Raw genomic sequence first — 8,281 nt, 5'->3', positions numbered from 1 at the left:
TTTTTTTTTTCCCCCACACACTGTCTCTTAAAATTATCACCATTAAAACACAAGTAAATGTCACTGGCATTTTCCTGAGGTAATAGCATTAAAAATGAGAAGGACAAGCAGCAGACTGCACCAGAAAGTCCAGGGACAGGGCTCTGCAATCTCCAGACTGTCGCACCCTGCATGCTGGGGTTCCTGTGTATTGACAACTCAGTTTCCAGTGGGTGCTGTTGGGGAGGGGCTCTAGGAGGTAGGTAGTCATGGAGGAGGGCCACAGCCAGCTTGGCATGCAAGGAAAGAGAACTGGCTAGCCTGCTCTCTGCCTTCTGAAAACTTGAAAAGGGTGGCCAGCTGTCTCCAAGCTCTACAGAGCACCCCTGTAGTAGATGAGCTGCTGATGCCTTGGTCTCGGCTTTCCAGGCTTCCAGAATGGTGAGAAATAGAATGTTCTTTCCTCAGCCTCCAGGTTTGTGGGATTCTACTCCTGCAGCCTGAATGGAGTAAGTAAACAATTGGAATTCCTGAGCTGACCTAGAGATGAGAACTGACTTCCCAGTGAAGTCTCTGTCTGTGTCAACCCTATCATGACTTAACATGTGGATATCCTGTGACTTAGTCACTAGCATCTTGAGTTACAGACATCAACTGTATATATATTTGGTTCAGAAAAACCTATAAAGCTTATGAATTAGGAAACAATTCTCTTTCCTCAAATATGTAACTAGGTTTCCATAAACAATGAATGAAAAGCCCCTCATATGTGGGCAGTGCCCCCACTGCATGAATCAGCCATAGCAGATGTGAATACGTGTATCTCCCAGTCACATTCTCTCCAGGGGCAAATTTCTCGAACTCAAAGTGGTCTTTGAGTCACCATCTTGTGTCAAAGCTCATGAATGCTATAGTATGCAGGTCAGAGCTAATTAGGGTATTAGAGTTAAGATGATCATAAAGATCACAGCCTAGTGTAAATGATAATTATTCTCATTAAAGTAGAGTCATTCAAATAAACGTGCTTTTAAATAAGAATCACTAGTGCTGGTTTACATAACGATTTTACTAGAATACAAGATGAGCAGTAGCTACTGAGCTCCATACTTTGAATGGAAAAGCCTAAATGAGATTCAGATTTTCTATGCCAACTTATCCATGTGCGTAAATTGCATGTATTATGTGTTTTGTCTTCTAAGGGAAGCAGATGAAGCCATTTCTGTTGTGATAGCGTCATTTTTCCCTTCTTAGTATGATTATTATTGTATGTTCAAACTTGAGAAAATAGGTCACTGGGCAACTTAGTGCGTCTTGTCCCATGACACAGACTGAAAGGGGGGACTAGAAACCTACCAGGTACTCTTGAGAACCCATCTACCAGGTTCGTGAGAAGCCCATGTTAGCAAACAAAGTATGTTCTACTGAAGGCAAACGAGAGCCAGGAAGTAAGATGTTGAATGTGAGGCTGTCATGTGGAGCTTTGTGGATTTCCCTTCCTGCTTGAGCCTCAGGTCTTCTGGCTGTGTGGGGAGTCCATAGGTCCTGTCTCCTTACACTTCTTATTCTCTACAACACTTATTACTGTGTCCTCCCTCTCTCCCTCCCTCCCTCCCTCCAGTCCTTCCTTTTTCCCTTCCTTCTTTTTTATTGGGGGGTGAAGGGTGGGGGGAAGCATGAACTTAGAGAAAAGCAGCATGTGTTAATTTTTATCTCCTTGACAAAGTGGAGAGAAACCATCCTAGGAGTGAACAGTTTCCTTTGGCTTATGTTTGAGAGGTCTCTGCCCATGGTTACTCACCTTACAGCCCTGGCAAACAGCTTTAAAGTGTTCTGGGACAAGAATGACCCTAAACACACATGCCTCTACTAGGCCTTGCCCCCTGATGGCCATTTCACCTCTGAGGTGAGTGAGTCACCCATTCGTTAGGTCTTCGCCCTCAGTCTATCACCTCTCAACAGTACCAACAAGCCTTCCACAGATGGTCCTTTCTGCAACACACTGCAAACCACAACAAACAATAAAAGTAACTTCTCCTAAATCATGTCTAAGCTGTGAAGCTAGTGTTCAGTCACCTGTGAGCGGTGCATATCTACCAAACATCCTCTCAATACAGCCTTTTTCATAAACACTCGATGCATGCAGCCTTTAAGGTCAAGAAATACAAAAATGCATAGTTGCCAATGAATCTCTCCCAAGTCTCCTCTGTTATCTGAGTAATATCTTTTACAGAAGAGGAATTTACAGTACATTTAATTGATGATCCTTGGTTTTTTTTAGTTAGGTGAATAATGACCCTAAAACTAGAAGTTTCCAATCCTGGCAATCCTCACAGTATCTGACTTGTGAGGACAGGTCATGACGGGTGAGATTAAAAAGTGTGACTTGGGAGGATTGTTCTGGGCTGTCTGGATAAACCCTGATTCCGAAGGTGCTCCAAAATAAGAGAGACACTTAGCATACCAGCAAAGTAGGATAGTGTCGGGTGGGGATGGAGATGAGAGCTAATGACCAGACCACAAGCCAAGACAGTCAAGTGGCAGCAGCCACTGGAAGCCAGACACAAGAGGCAGACTCAGCGTGGGCTGTGGTCCCACTGATGCCTAACCAAGGTCACAGAGATGGAATTCTGTTACTCTCCAGCAGAGAACCTCATTTGGTTCAAGGAAGGAGGGGATTACTCCCTGGAATTCTTACATTTGCAAGTGTAATTGTGGTATTGGACCATAGATAGAGGAAAGTTTAGAGTCCTACTATAGAAAGCTGGGATTTCTTTGATGAGACTTGGTAGAAACGTCTTCATGAGGGTTCTTCTGATGGAATCAGAAGGAATTGGGTGTCTTAGAGAAAGCCTGCTTCAGATTACCCATATGGAGAGAGCTAGGCCTCTGGTGATCACAATGACAGTGTGTTGTATGGAGGTCGCTTGTTCGTTTCCTGGCTGCTCAGCCCCAAAATAACCACACAGAAACTGTATCAATTCAGTTAAATCACCGCTTGGCCTATTAGCTATAGCTTATTATTGGCTATCTCTTACATCTTAATTTAACCTATCTCTATAAATTTGTGTATTGCACATATCTGTGGTCTACCAGCAAAGTTTCGGCATGTCTGTCTCTAGTGGTGGCTCCATGGCTTCTGACTCCTCCTTCTTTCTCCCAGCCTACGTACATTTATCCAATACTGTAACCCATTTAGAGGTCTTTTTTCATCTGAATCTGTCTTTATTGTGTATCTGAAATTATTTCCTGATCAGAAGACCTTCTTAAAATGTTAAGCACTTCTTAAGAACCTAAGCGACAGCATTGCTAGGGCAAACACTGCCCTGCCTACTTGCTCTGCCAAGTCCAACATGGCAGACATGTCCTTTCACTGCCTCTGAGACTGCCAGGTGGGAGCCATCCTCACCACCTCAACTCTGATAACCAGTTGGCCCATGTTGCCACCAAGTAACTTGCAACACACTGCCCACAAACCCCATTTAAAGGCTCAGCCTCCTGAAAGAGCCAGAGTTTGCCCTGTGCTGGTAGCATGGCCCAGAAAGCTGCCATTTCAAAACTGCTGCTTTTTTTCTACTACCACTGAATCAGGAAAACCTCTCTTAAAGGAGCCATGGTGTTAAGCCATGCTTAACTCTGCTTTTTGTTTGTTTGTTTGTTTTATTCTTTTTGTGCCTAGAATTCCTTTCCAGACTCTACAGCAGGGGCATGAGGCCGCTGGTCACACTGCAGTGCAATCAGGAGGCAAAGGGAGGCTACAGCTGGTCACACTGCAGTGCGGTCAGAGGCAGAGAGGCTGCAGCTGGTCACACTGCAGTGCGGTCAGAAGCAGAGGGAGGCTGCAACTGGTCACACTGCATTGCGGTCAGAGGCGGAGGGAGGCTGCAGCTGGTCACACTGCAGTGCGGTCAGAGGCAGAGAGGCTGCAGCTGGTCACACTGCAGTGCGGTCAGAAGCAGAGGGAGGCTGCAGCTGGTCACACTGCAGTGCGGTCAGAAGCAGAGGGAGGCTGCAACTGGTCACACTGCAGTGCGGTCAGAGGCGGAGGGAGGCTGCAGCTGGTCACACTGCAGTGCGGTCAGAGGCAGAGAGGCTGCAGCTGGTCACACTGCAGTGTGGTCAGAAGCAGAGAGGCTGCAGCTGGTCACACTGCAGTGCAGTCAGAGGCAGAGAGGCTGCAGCTGGTCACACTGCAGTGCGGTCAGAGGCAGAGGGAGGTGGCAGCTGGTCACACTGCAGTGCGGTCAGAGGCAGAGGGAGGCAGATGCACTACAGCAGGGGCATGAGGCAGCTGGTCACACTGCAGTGCGGTCAGAGGCAGAGGGAGGTGGCAGCTGGTCACACTGCAGTGCGGTCAGAGACAGAGGGAGGCTGCAGCTGGTCACACTGCAGTGCGGTCAGAGGCAGAGGGAGGCAGATGCACTACAGCAGGGGCACGAGGCAGCTGGTCACACTGCAGTGCGGTCAGAGGCAGAGAGGCAGATACTGATGCTCCTCTAGTTCAGGACCTCAGCCCCTAGGGTGGTGTCCTCTGTCCCCAGCTGCCCCCTCTGGACATCCTCTTATGACACACCATGAGATGGGCCTATTGATTTTAAGCTGACAACTGAATATATTCATAACTGTCAAAAACATAGGCTGTAAAATAAAAGAATGATTTCATAAGTACATTTCTTACTCAATCTTTATATTTGTTGCCAAATAAAGGGATGAGCACATAACTTTTTAAGAAAATGTCAATATTTACACTGCTTCGGCTGAAATGTCTAGCATCTGTTTTCAGTATTGCTGAGCAAACCTCCTGTGGATTTGTGCAGAAATCAGATTCTGCAGCCCATAAACACCTACACGGTGAATAACACCATGGATAGTTTCCTGTAAACAAACAAAACCCAGTCTTTTCTCCTCAAATAGAAAACCACAAAAATGGCAAGGATTGGTTAATGAGTCGGATAGAAATTCTAGCATGGAAATATCTAACATAAACATGCAGCGCAGTCTGAAGCACACGGAGAAGGAAGAACGTGAATTGAGATTCAGAGCTGTTGGCATCTAAGCAGAATGGAAGTGCCCGGGAAAAAAAGTGGGAATGAAAACATATCCAAAGAAGAAGCAATGGCTGAAAACTTCAAACAATTGATGACAAATACCAATATCCATATTTAAGATGAAAGAACCCCAGACAGGGTGAACACACAGTGATCAGTACGTAGAAACTTTTAGTAGAAACGCTGAAAGGAGAAGTTAGGAGAGCTTCAGAAGAAACCAGCCAGTATGTCAAGGGCTCTCCAGTGAGACAGAGAGCACACTGATCATCGGAAACCCTGGAGCACAGGAGGGGAGGGACTGCAGGCTCACATGCTGGGGACAGCTGCCACTGGGGGCGTGTATAATTGGGGAAACTGAGAAATGAAAAGGGAGAGCCGGGAATGTTGCTATTGGACCCACTCCTCGGGAAATACAGGATGTTGTTTGCATTGGCAGGAAGTAATGTACAATGATTCAAATCAGATTGATGCATGCATGAACACAGCGCATTGGTATTGAGAACCGTAGTTAGTAATCTAACTAACTCCTGTCTTCACTTAAATCACACGGAAAGGCACTGAAGAGAACATCAACATGGGACTAGCACACGTTTATGCAGAGTATTAGACAATCAGACACAGAGAACATGGGTGTGAGCTAACCTGCACTGGAATTATGAGATCACAGAAAATAGTTACTTTGTCCTTGGAAGCAAAACAAGACAACGGATGTGAAATGGTGAGATTAATACTACAAAGTACTTCTTTTCTCACCGTCAGAACATGTCTCTATACGTCGTCTTCTGCCAGTGTCACACCTGTCCAAAGCAAGCTTTTGGGGGACACAGTCAGGTTCCAGGAGATAATGATAGCTTCTGCAGCCTTTCTTTGTGTTGTTACAACAGAATTCCAAGGCTATACAGTTTTACAGCTTGTGAAGGAATGAAGTCTACTTTGCCTCAACACAGCAATTAAAAGAGGCATACTAACTCACTGCATTAAAGCAAGACCTAACTATTCAGAGACATGCCTTATATGAGAGACACACTGAAACTGTCTAAGGATAGAAGATACCCTGTCGAGCGAGCAGATACACTAGCGCTGTGAGTTAGTCAGGACATAAGAATGCCGTACTTATTTAGTAAAGTTCTGACTAAATCATCATCCGACCACTTCCTCTGCAGGAAACAGACCTTTGAGTTGCACAGAGAGAACTTTGTCTTGTTCATCTCTTAAGAAATTCATAAATATAACAGTCTTTACAGCTGTCTTTGTGTGAACTCTGTGGAGGTGGTACAAACAGTAGTGCCTGCTCTCCAGATGCTCCCTGGTAACCTGTGTTAGAAGCAGCAGCAGCCACTGAAGCAGGGTGACACCGCTCCGTGAGCCAACATTGGGTGCTTATTCTAAAATGACCTGGACTCAGATTGGCCTGGGCTTTGTCTTGAGAGCTTGGCTAATCCGTTCTTTGCCCAATAGAGCAGAGAAGGCAAAGGATGTCTTTTAGCCCAGCGAAAGAATCTTCTCTGGATGGTTCTGCAGAAGGACATGGAGAAAGGGGCCGTCTCTGGCTCTCGCACTCCTCTGCACCCTTTAATTTCTGTATGCAGTTAGGTAATGCTAGCACATGACTGAGATATGTGCTTGATTTTGAAACAGTGTTTTACTATGAAGCCAAGGCTAACCTTGAACCCACAATCCTCCTGTCTTCCTATCGTGCGATGGGATTACAATCCTATCACTAAGTCTCAAGATTGAATCGTAATCTCTTGCAGTGTGGAGGTCTCTAGAAAAGTCACACTTTATACCGGGGTCGTTACCCATAATGCTTTGCTCAGTGACCTAGAACATGGTAACACAAGCATTATTTGATGTCAGAACTGAAAACAGTTCACACCCATACTCAATATTCTACTTCAGCCTGGGAGATTAGAGCAGAGCTCATTTGGGAGTAACAACAGCAGCAACTGGTGTAAGGGTCTTTAGAACTCGCAGAAGTGAACGGAAGAAAAGATCCCACCCACAACGAGAAGGACCCATAGCATCTCTTGGGAGTGAGACAGGACACGACTACTCAATGGGGAAGTGGGGAAGATGAGTCTCTTGGTGGGGAAGCCCCTGCAGATATTATTCCTACAAAAACACCAGTTTCAGAACTGACAATAAATTTTGTAAACAGAGACTGCTCATTCATTTCCCGGCCACCCTGACCCAAATAATCACACGGACGCTATATTAATTATAGCATGATTAGGCTGATGTCTCAGGCATATTTCTAGCTAGCTCTTATATCTTACATTAACCAACCCATTTCTATTATTTTATATTTTACCATGAGGCTCATGGTTTGTTACCTCTTGCTTCTTGGGCAGCCACATGGCGACTCTTTGACTCTGCCTACTCTTTCTCTCTCTCTATCTCTGTTCAGATTTCCTGCCTGGCTATATTCTGCCCTGCCATAGGCTAAAGCAGCTTCATTATTAACCAATGGTAATAAAGCATATTCAGGACATACAGAGGGAAACCCTACATCATCTGTGCTTTGAAATGAATGTGATCACTTTCCACCCTCTACCCTTTAGCTGCCCTAGGGATCCGCACTGTCCTCACTCTGTCTCACAGGAAGAAACTGGTCCACACAAAGTTCTGTGACTGACATAGGGAGGGCAGGCCTGGTGCCTGGGAAGCCTACCTCTGGAGTGTGCATCTGTGCTTTTCTGTGTTTGGGACTTCCTTCTTAAGGTTTCCAGGGAAGGGAGCGTGAGACTCAGTGGTCAGGTTAAGGTGAATGTTGGTGACTTTGTGGTTAAGTAAGCGCCCAGTGGTCTATGCTGCAAGATGAACTGACATTGAGGTACTGGGTCCTCAACCAACCAACTCAGACCAGTGACTGCATGTCACCAAGTCCAGCTGTGGAACCAGGACATTCTGTGTCCACACTTGCGGAACTAGTACAACCAGTGTAGAGATTGCGCATCAGCTCCTAGGCACAGTTTATGGGGGAAACTGAGGCTAGTGGCTCTCAAACACTGAGCCTCAGAAGCCAAAAGGGGGAGCCACGCTTCCCTGTAATCCACCCCGCATTTAAAGAGCCCCCAGTGTGGCCTTAAATATATCACTCGCAGGCTCTTTATTGCACTGTCAAAATGAGAGCGGGGAAGTTGGAACGGAGCTCAGAGTGCTCTACGGCTCTTCATTTCCTCTCCCACTGGGGAGCTGTTAACTTCGTTGTCCTGCAGCCAAGTGCAGTTTTCTGCTCAAGCACCGAGCTTATCTGA

Source organism: Microtus oregoni, unplaced genomic scaffold, assembly GCF_018167655.1.
Source record: "Microtus oregoni isolate MIOR12 unplaced genomic scaffold, Mior012 000024F_ref0000369, whole genome shotgun sequence".
NCBI lineage: Eukaryota > Metazoa > Chordata > Mammalia > Rodentia > Cricetidae > Microtus > Microtus oregoni.
This window is presented reverse-complemented; position numbering follows the sequence as displayed.